At 37.3% G+C, this 10,880-nt stretch overlaps 1 pseudogene; it reads left to right on the top strand.

Annotated features, from left to right (window-relative positions):
* The first annotated feature begins 9,709 nt into the window (after positions 1–9,709).
* Positions 9,710–10,631, top strand: LOC110542184 (olfactory receptor 4A5-like; annotated as a pseudogene).
* Positions 10,632–10,880: the final 249 nt, after the last annotated feature.

The raw sequence follows: 10,880 nt of genomic DNA, 5'->3' as shown, positions 1-10,880 counted from the left end.
CAAGAGAGACATAAATATCTGGTCTTAGGAGTCCCTGAAGAGACTGATGAATTAACCAAAAACCATGCATGGAGAGGACCTAGACCCCCTTCTCAGATGTATCCCATGGCCAGCTCAGTCTCCATGTGGGTGTCCTAGTAAGGGGAGCAGGGGCTGTCTCTGACATGAGCTCCATGGCTGGCTCTTTGTTACTTCTCCCTGGTGAGATGTCATAACTAGACCACAGAGAAAGAGGATCCAGACAGTCCTGATGAGGCTTGATAGGCTTGATAGGGAAGGAGGGCCTCCTCTATCAGTGGACTAGAGAAGGGACATGGGGGAAAAACCAAGGGAGAGTGGGACAGGTAGGAGATGAGGGAGGGGGCTACAGTCGGGATACAAAGGTGAATAAATTGTAATAAATAGTAATAAAAAATTAAAAATGAAGTCTCTTAAAATGGAATGACAGCTCCATGAAGTCTTTAAGCCTTTGAGAGTTTCATGTAGTGCAATATCAGCAATGAACTGATGCTTTGGGAGATGCAGATATTTTAATGATATTTTACTTACATTGTCTCAGCATTCTTACCGTCCATCTCCCAGCCCTTATCCAATGCCATCCACCTTAATCCTTTCTCTCTTGACTACCTTCCATCTATAATCCCATGGTACTTGTTTGTATTCTTTATCTTGTTTATTTCCTCCATTATTGGAGTCCTTCCTCCAGTCCCACATGATTTTTTTTCACCATGCTAACCAATTGTGGTGTCCTCCTTACTCTTCTCTTCCCGTTATTCTTCCTGTGATTCTCTCCTGAACCTAAAAGCTGGGGAAACTTAGCCATGCCTACCCTATCCTTCCTTGGCAATGTATAGGCTGTTTAATCAAGTAATCAGGTATGTCTTAGGCAGATTTACAAAACAAGGATAGGTGTAACCAGATCTTGAGGACCAGTAACATGCATCAGATCAATCTCCAACATATGTGGAAGTTAAACTCAAACATTTGAATTCAAATCGAAGGATTAGCAGAGGTTCTACAATGTTGGGAGATGAACTCAGAACTATCTATTAAATACTGACTGCATTTTCACCACCATAAAACATAATGACAAAGATGTGCTCCATGTATCGATAATCTAACAACCATGTTCACAACTTCACAACAGGTCCTGTTTTTCTGAATGTCATCTCTGAAACAAACCTTACAAAATGAACAATGGGAAAGAGCAACAATTTTAAAGAATTTTTCCTCCCAGGCCTCTCTTAATATCCTTTTTTCGCAAAAAGCACTATTTATAATGATTTACCCATCTTCATTTTGGTAATTGTGAGTCATGTAGTCATTGAAAAGACAGAGATTGGCATCCACTCCTTAGGTTATTCAGTGTACTTCTTTCTGCCGGCTACCTCTAGATGTTCTTTTATGGCACCCTCATCTCACCAAATTTGATCATAAACTTAATATCTGAAATTATAGCTATCTTCTTCATATCTTTTATGGGCCAGCTTCTCACCAAATGTTTATTTGTTAGTACTTAGATCTTCTTCTTGGTAGTGATGGCCTATGCTTGCTATGGGACCATCTGTAAGCCACTGAACTACATGATCATCATGAACTTTTGGGTGTGTTTGCATCCTTTTGTGTTATTGGCATAGGCTAGAGGGCTTATATACTCTTTGGATCAAATTTTCTTTGTTTATAATCTTCTTTTTGGGGCCCTAATGTCAATGACCATTTCAAGCGTGGCAATTATCCAGTATTATAATTTGCTATTGATAAATCTGTAACTTTTTTATACATTGTCATTCCCATGTTGGATCCTTTAATACTTTTAGAAATTCTAAAATGAAAAATAAAAAAGACCCTGAGATTTCATCTTACACCCATCAGAATGGCTAAGATAAAAAACTCAAGTGACAACACATGCTATAGAAGATGTGGAGAAAGGGGAACCCTCCTCCACTGTTGGTGGGAATGTAAACAAAGTGATTGTACACAACCACTTTGGAAATCAATCTGGTGCTTTCTCAGACAGTTAGGAATAGTGCTACCTCAAGATCCAACTATACTGCTCCTAGGCATATATCCAAAATATGCTCAAGTATATAAGGACATGTGCTCAACCATGGTCAAAGCAGCTTTATTTGTAATAGCCAGAATCTGGAAGCAACCCTAATATCCCTCAACTGAGAAATGTATACAGAAATTGTGGTAAATTTACACAATGGAGTACTACTCAGCAATTATAAACAAGGAAGTCATGAAATTTGCAGGCAAATGGTGGAACCTAGAAAGGATCATCCTGAGTGAGGTATCCCAGAAGCAAAAAGACACACAGGGTATATACTCACTCATAAGTAGATATTAGACATATAATATAGGATAAACATACTAAAATCTGTACACCTAAAGAAACTAAGCAAGAAGGACGACTCTGGGTAAGATGCTCAGTCTTCATTCAGACAGGTAAAGAGGATGGACATCAGAAGAGGAGTAAAACAGGGAACAGGACAGGAGCTTACCACAGATGGTCCCTGAAAGACTCTACCCTGCAGGTTATCAAAGCAGATGCTGGGACTCATAGCCAAACTTTGGGCAGAGTGCAGGGAATCTTATTAAAGAAGGGGGAGATAGAAATACCTGGAGAAGACAGGAGCTCCACAAGGAGAGCAACAGAACCAAAATATCTGGACAAAGGAGTGTTTTCTGAGACTGATACTCCAACCAAAGACCATACATAGAGATAACCTAGAATCCCTGCACAGATGTAACCCATGGCAGCTTTGTGTCCAAGTGGGGTTCCCTAGTAATGTGAACATGGACTGTCTCTGACATAAATTGATTAGTCTGCCCTTTGATCACCTCTCCTTCAGGAGGATGCAGCCTTACAAGGCCACAGAGGAAGACAATGTAGCCACTCCTGATGAGACCTGATAGACTAGGATCAGATGGAAGGGGAGGAGGACCTCCCCTATCAGTGGATTGGAAGAGGTGCATAGGGGAAGGGAGGGTAGGATTGGGAGCAGAAGAGGGAGAGAGCTACAGGTGGGATACATAGGGGATAAACTGTAATTAATAAAATAAAAATAAAATATTATAGTAATATAAAAAATACAAGTACAAAAAATTTTGTACAAAAGCTCTGGTATAGAATCTCAACTATAGATAAGGTAAAACTGTCTCTTCCTCTCTACTAATAAAACGAATTGTAAGACAAGAGTTCTGGGTTTCCTTGTGATACATGCAAGGCAACGGGAAATGTATGTTCCCCTGAGCTGGGGTCTGCTGTCATGATTCTAGGGATGGCTGATTTCATGGGGCTGTAATATGCTGCTGTGATTCAGGGGATGAGTTCTTTAATTGGGTGAGAGTCTTTAACCACAAGACTTGTAACTGCTGATGTCCAAGGATTGAGTAGGTCATGGTATATCTGGGAATAACTGCTCTCACAGGCTAGAAGTTGCAGTGATGATTCTAGGAAGTGTTATTTCTGTGTTCCAGTATATCCTCAGTGCATTTATGAAAATTTGCTGCAGGCAAATTGGGAATGGTGATCTCCAGTGGTTGATGATTACTGAAGATACTCTTCATAGGGAGTTCACAGGGGAAAGGATGTCTTTTCCTATGATTCTAGAGTAGTGATTTGTGGCTACTGTCAATAAAAACATAGAACTCAGACAGGGAGACTCTTCTCCAGAAAAATGAGTGATTGATTACTTGTCAGTTCTTGAATACTGGAATTAGGTGACTGTTTGTCTGGATAGGAGAGCTACTATGGTTCCAAGTTTCTGTTACATTTATCTTCACTCTTTAAAATCATGGCTTCTACTCCACCATCTTACCCAGCAGACAACAACACAAATCCACTCTTTTTTGAACTTCAACAGAACAAAAAAAAATCTGAGCACAGGGGTCTTTCCTGAGACTGATACTCCAACCAAGGACCATGCATGGAGATAGCCCTTGCACAGATGTAGCCCATGGCAGTTCAGGATCCAAGTGGGTTCCATTGTAATAGGAACAGGGACTGTCTCTGACATGAACTGATTGGCCTGCTCTTTAATTACCTCCACCTAAGGAGGAAGCAGCATTACCAGGCCACAGAAGTTGACAAGGCAGCCACTCCTGATGAGACCTAATTGACTAAGATCAGAAGGAAGGAAAAGAAGACCTCCCCTATCAGTGGACTTGGGGAGGGGCATGCATGCAGAGGGTGGAGGAAGGGAGGGATTGGGATGGGAGGAAGGAGAATACAAAGTGAATAAAGTGTAATTAATAAAGAATTTAAAGAAAAGAAGAAAAAATATTTTGAAAGTAGCTGCTACTTTGAGTTATCAATGCTTATAAATTTTTAGTAAATGCTTGTTGATCAACTCATACCGCATGTTTTACTTTCAGCATTGATAAGCTTAAAATATTCTGTATTGTAGTGTGTCTTATTTCTGTAAGTGTTAAAGAAATTCATTACTAGGTTTTTTCCAATTTCCAGCTAATATGAATAAAACTGTTATAAATAAAGTTGAGTAAATGTCCTTGTGTGGTGGGACATCTCTTATGTATATGCCCAGGGATAGTATAGCCAGGTTGTGAAATAGAACTATTCCCAATTTTCTGAGAAATCTCCAGATTGATTTCCAGAGAGGTTTTACAACTTTGCACTGTTCCCAGCAATGGAGGAGTGTTCTTCTTTAATCCACATCCCTGCCAGCATAAGTTTTTGATCTTGAGGAAAAGGGGAACGGGGAAAAGGGAGGGAGAGAGAATGGGGCTGGAAAGAGAGGAGGGAAAGGGATGTGAAGTGAATTAAATAAATAAATAAATAAGTAAGTAAATAAATAAATAAATGAGAAAATAGGTATGTAGATAAGAAAAAAATTCCTCAGAGCCTCAGAGCTTCTTGGACAGAGTCTCTTTCACTGTGAAGTGAGGTAGCATTCTACTGAGGTGAGGATGGGGAATGGCATAGGGATGCCTTCATTTTTATACAGGCTTATTTATGACTTGCCTTATCTAAATATTTCATAGCAACAACTGTATAACAGTCTGTAACAATAGTTTATGAATCATCTCACTGTGGAATTCTTCTCATAGTAAAGTTCATGTCACTTGGCAGTTAATTACATTTGTTGTTGAATCAGCAGAGGTTTTTTTCCTCCCTAGAGATTATTCAAGGAAAGTAATCTTTCCAGGAGAGATTTCTTTATTTGAATTTGATCCAATAGTTTTACAAATAATTTATCATGACTCCAGGTTCACTTATTTATTCTTATTTATTCATGAATAATCTCAATTGCTTTGAGATGAAACTGTGGAAATATGGGGGTATGATGGAAGGATGGGGAGAAAAGTATTATAAAGATTCACTTTGAGTGAGTGAGGTGTTGAGGACATCTTTCCCTGATCACAAATAACTGTGTAATTGTTGTATATATGGGGTAAATCTCAGCCTGTCCATCATTACATAGAACTACAATAGAAAATCACATGGAAATATTTAAAATCTTTTTATGTGAAGTTTGTTCTCCCCATAGTTAAATACAAGGAGAAAATTTCACAGAACAGATTTCAGTTTTTTGTTTGTTGGTTGTTTTTTTTTTTTTTTTTTTTTTAATTTTGCTTACTAGTGCCTTCAACTTTGGGTTTGGAAACTTTTGGTTCCACAGACTGTATCAACTTTATTCACAATTGTGCAAATCATAGCATCTTTATTTTTCTACAAAAATGTTTACAGAGCAGGTAAGAATGTTCAATTAGCTTTGTACAAAAAGTATTGATATAATATTTAATGTCTCTTACATAAGTTTTTGTAAGTATAACTGTATCAACTGCAGTCATCATCAGTAAAAGAGGCAATTACTTTCATCACCAATGAGAAATCTGCCAGGAAATCCATTGTTTGAGTTCTTGAGCTAATAGAATAGGAAAGGAAGCTAAATATTTTTGTAATACATAAAATACAACTAATATTTTGAATATCAGATACTCTCCACAAAGGACTATGAACTGGAAAATAGTTATAACTATAACACAGAAATTACTCAGAACAAACTTAGATTTGATTAATGTCATGGCTTGACTGGTGTTTGTTTTCCACACTGTTAGGCAACACTTATATGTTACATGGGTAACCATACAAATTCAATTTATTTATTTAACACTGATTCATGTGGTTACATTTTACATGATATATTAACAAATAAATGTACTTTATAAGGTATATTTATACAAGACAGCTTGGTCATATTTACCAAGTATATTAGAGCACAAGGGAACAAATATATTTATTTATGTTCCAGAGGCTTCTTCTGTGATTTTATTGTGAATCTTAAAGTGATGACTGTAAAGATGTTAGGACAGATACAGAGGAAATCCATGATTAGAGACTGCCACATCTACTGTCACCTAGATTCATCTAAATGCTAACATACTACTAAGACCTGAAGCTATGAATTATTTTTTCTAGAAATTACTATACTTTTATTGAAAGTATAACCACTCCAGTATTTTTATACTATCAGATCCTTGAAAACTTTTTACAGTATAGCATACAGTTTAATAACTATTTTTTGCACTATTATGGGATGTTAAATTGAGAAAGAGTAGATTTATCTCAGGGAAATGCAGTGCTGATATTTAGAGAAGCACTAATATTGTAAAAGGTGACATGTGAAAGCATAAATAGTAAATATGGAATATTTTTATTCATGTCATTCAACAGTTATGTTGTTTTCAGTCTGTAGATTCTACAAATGCAGATCTCCAGAATCAGCTGTTGACAGTAAGGAGAATGATAGATACAAAAGGTCATGGTCAGATTCTAAATAAATCCCAGACATTGTTTCATGTGTCCTATCTCACTCCCTCATCTATGTGACAGAATATTCTTGCTTCTAAGACAAGATACATTTCTGTGTAGAAAAATATTGCCAGATAATATCTAAGGCTTATAAGGTTTATAATTTAAATATACACCTCATTGGTGTTAATAAAATTTAAAATATTCACACACATATTTATCAGATATATAAGTGTGTATATATGTGTATATATATATATATGGAGAGAGAGATGATATTATATTTTCTGATACATGGCAGTCATCCATATCATGTGGATGACTGATACGATTTATTCTCTTTGGTCATGAGAGACACTCAAAAGCATTGATAACTGCTATCATCTATGCCAATTTTTCAGGTACTGAGAGGTACTTTAGTTCCATTACATATAAAACCACCAGCAAAGTATTAGAGGAAGTATATCTTAGAATATTACAGTGGTAGAAATGGTGAACATGGATGTGGTCCATCTTTACCTTCATAGCCAAGAATGCATCTGGAACTGCCACATGAGTCACAAGGCACCAGAGCTCACATTATTCACCAACGATGAAAGCTCTATAGCAAGAGTTTCCAAGGACGTCTGTGGATAATATTCAAGAAGGAAACTGAGGTCACTATTTAGTCATCTAATCTCATTTGCCATTGGTAAATATTTTCAAGAAATTATAATAAGCTTGGAAATATTTGCAGGATTCTGTATATCTGAAAAAAATGTAGATAGAACAGAAGAGGTAAAGTGGCACTACTCTTTTTATGATTCTGACTGCATCTCTTTTAATCACTTTGCTTTTCAGTGTATAAGGAGGTCTATTTGTAATTATATTTAGAAAATCATGAGTCACATTTTTTTTTCAGTTCAGTAAATATAGAGTTTCCCCTTTATTATGAGCTTGGGGAACCTGAACACTGAACATCAGTTTAAAAATGCCCTAACTAGAAAGACATATGCAGATGGCAATGATCCACTTTTCTTTTCTTTATTTAGTTTCTACCTTCTGTTCTTTCATTAACTAAGCAATTCCAAGATTTATTTATTTTTATTTTTTAAATTCTTTATTAGTTACACTTTATTCACTTTGTATCCCCCCATGGTTCCCCCCCTCCTCCCTTTCCAATACCTCCCTTTTTCCCCCCTCTACATGCATGCCCCTCCCCAAGTCCACTGATACGGGAGGTCTTCTTTTCCTTCATTCCTATCCTAGTCAATTAGGTCTCATCAGGAGTGGCTTAACTATCTTCTTCTGTGGCCTGGTAATGCTGTTTCCCCATCGGGGGAGGTAATTAAAGAGAAGGCCAATCAGTTCACGTTAGAGACAGACCCTGTTCCTATTACAATGGAACTCACTTGGACACTGAACTGCCATGGGCTACATCTGTGCAGGGGTCTTAGGTTATCTCTGTGCATGGTCCTTGGTTGGAGTATCAGTCTCAGGAAAGACCCCTGTGCTCAGATTTTTTGGTTATGTTGCTCTCCTTGTGGAGCTCCTTGTGGAGCTCTCCAGATCTTACTGTTTCCCACTTCTTTCCTAAGATCCCTTGCACTCTGCCCAAAGGTTGCCCATAAGTCTCAGCATCTGCTTTGATAGTCTGCAGGGCAGAGCCTTTCAGAGGTCCTCTGTGTCAGGCTCCTGACTTGTTCCCTCTTTTCATCTTCTTTTGATGTCCATCCTCTTTGCCTTTCTGGATAGGAATTGAGCATTTTAGCAAGAGTCCTCCCTCTTGATTAGTTTCTTTAGGTGTACAGAATTTAGTAGGTTTATCCTATATTATATGTCCATATGAGTGAGTATATACCATATGACTGAGTATATACCATTTATGTCTTTCTGCTTCTGGGATAGCTCACTCAGGATGATCCTTTCCAGATCCCACCATTTACCTGCTTATTCTAATAGTAAAGTTGCTTTGGTTGCTGCTTTTGGTTACAGTAACATGTAGAAGCAGAGGAGTTAAATGATCTTGCTGCAAGTGAACATAGTGTGTTAGGAACAGGTCTTGGTATGGGTAAAATGAGTAGGATTAAAACTCCAGAAATACCTAGTAGTCTGAAATAGACACGTTAATTCAATAAAACATTCGTGTGCTAAATAGTTTTGTAGTTACAGTACAGTTTAAAGCTATCTTTTTAACTTTAATAAACAGTTTGTAATAGCTGCAAGAATTTAAGAAGGGCATACAGTTGTCTAAAATGCAAAAGCAATGATGATCTGGATGCTCACAGATATCCAGATGATGCTTTAAATATGTTCTTCATAAAACAACAGCTTCAAGCAATGACTTTATATTAATTTATATACTCACTTAAAATATTTATTTTATTTTATGAGGGCGTTTGTCTGAATGTGGGTATATGTGCCCCACATTCTTGCCTGTATATAGGAGAAGTTATTGGACCCACTAGAATTGGAGATTAAAAATGGTTGCAAACCACTACGTGGGTACCAGGAATTGAACTCAGGTCATTTCTAAGAGAAAATAGTATTCTCAACCACTGAGCCATCTCTCCAGCCACAAAATGGAGGCTGTTGACATCAGAAAGAGCATGTTTCTAACAGCAAGTACCTCTTAGTAACATATGTAACGTGTTTGCCAAAACTCACATATTTTAAATAAGTAGTTTAAGTACATGTTGATAGTATTCAGATACACTGAGACTTAAAATAAGCCCTTGTACTTTCAGACACAACTAAAATTTCCCAAGGAGGAATAAAATCTTCAACAGGAGGTCCCCTGTGATTATTCGAACAGAAACTCACACTGCTAACACCTGTATGTTCACCATTCTAAAAACTGAGAAGATGATGATTTTTCATTGCTAGACACATACTTCAGGACAGGTCTTGTTTTGAGCTGTCATCTCTGAAACAAGCCACCTAGAAAGGTTAATGGGACTGAGCAGCAATGTCACAGAATTTATTTTTGTTGGCCTTATTCAAGATCCTGCTGGGCAAAAAGTATTATTTGTCTTGTTTTCACTCATCTACATTGTGACAATGCTGGGCAACCTGCTTATTGCAGTGACAGTGATTGCCAGCCTTTCCTTAGACACCCCAATGTACTTCTTTCTTGCATGCTTGTCACTCCTGGATGCTTTTTATTGCAATACTATCTTACCAAATTTGATTATAGAGTTGTTACATAATAAAAAGACTATTTCCTTCAAAGCATGCATGGTCCAGCTCTTTGTAGAACACTTACTGGTGGTGTGGAGGTCTTCCTTCTGGTATTCATGGCATATGATCGCTATGTAGCCATCTGTAAGCCACTGCACTATTTGACCATTATGAACCAACAGGTTTGCATCCTCCAGTTGCTGTTAGCTGGGGTTGGCGGCATAGCACATTCAATGATTCAAGTTCTGACTATGTATACATACTTCCTTTTTGTGGTCCCAATGTCATTGATCACTTCATGTGTGACATGAATCCATTATTGGGACGTGCATGCACTGACACCTATTTTCTTGACATCACTGTCATTGCCAATGGTGGAGTTATCTGCATGGGAATTTTCACCTTTCTCTTAGTCTCCTATGGAATCATTCTAAACTCTCTTAAGACTCACAGTCAGGAAGGGAGGCGCAAAGCCTTGTCTACATGCAGCTTACACATCATCGCCATTGTCTGCTTTTTTGTTTTCTGCATTTTTATATATGCTAGAACTGTATTCAACTTTCCTATTGATAAATATATTGCCGTGTTTTATACAGTTGTAAATCCCATGCTGAATCCATTGATATATACCTTGAGAAATTCTGAGATGGAAAATTCTATTAAAAAGCTGTGGTGTAAAATACTATCAATATAAAACAAGATTGTTTCCTCACTGAATATTTTATTAACTGTAAATTGAAAACCAGATATAAATTCTAACAAAGGATGCTTTCTCCACTTGTGTAGCATGTTTTCTTTGTACAAAGTCATTGAAAATGAAGAATAAACTTTCAGTTGAGATTGTGATCAAGGTAGTTGTGAGCCTGAGCCCTTAGTGTCTGAATCTAGAGAACATTTAGAAGATGAAATTGGTTACAGGATTCTTTCATATGACAAGTAACAA

This window comes from Meriones unguiculatus, chromosome 18 (assembly GCF_030254825.1).
Source record: "Meriones unguiculatus strain TT.TT164.6M chromosome 18, Bangor_MerUng_6.1, whole genome shotgun sequence".
NCBI classification, from domain to species: Eukaryota; Metazoa; Chordata; class Mammalia; order Rodentia; family Muridae; genus Meriones; species Meriones unguiculatus.
The sequence above is the reverse complement of the archived record's forward strand: the minus strand, read 5'-3'. Positions and strand labels throughout refer to the sequence as shown.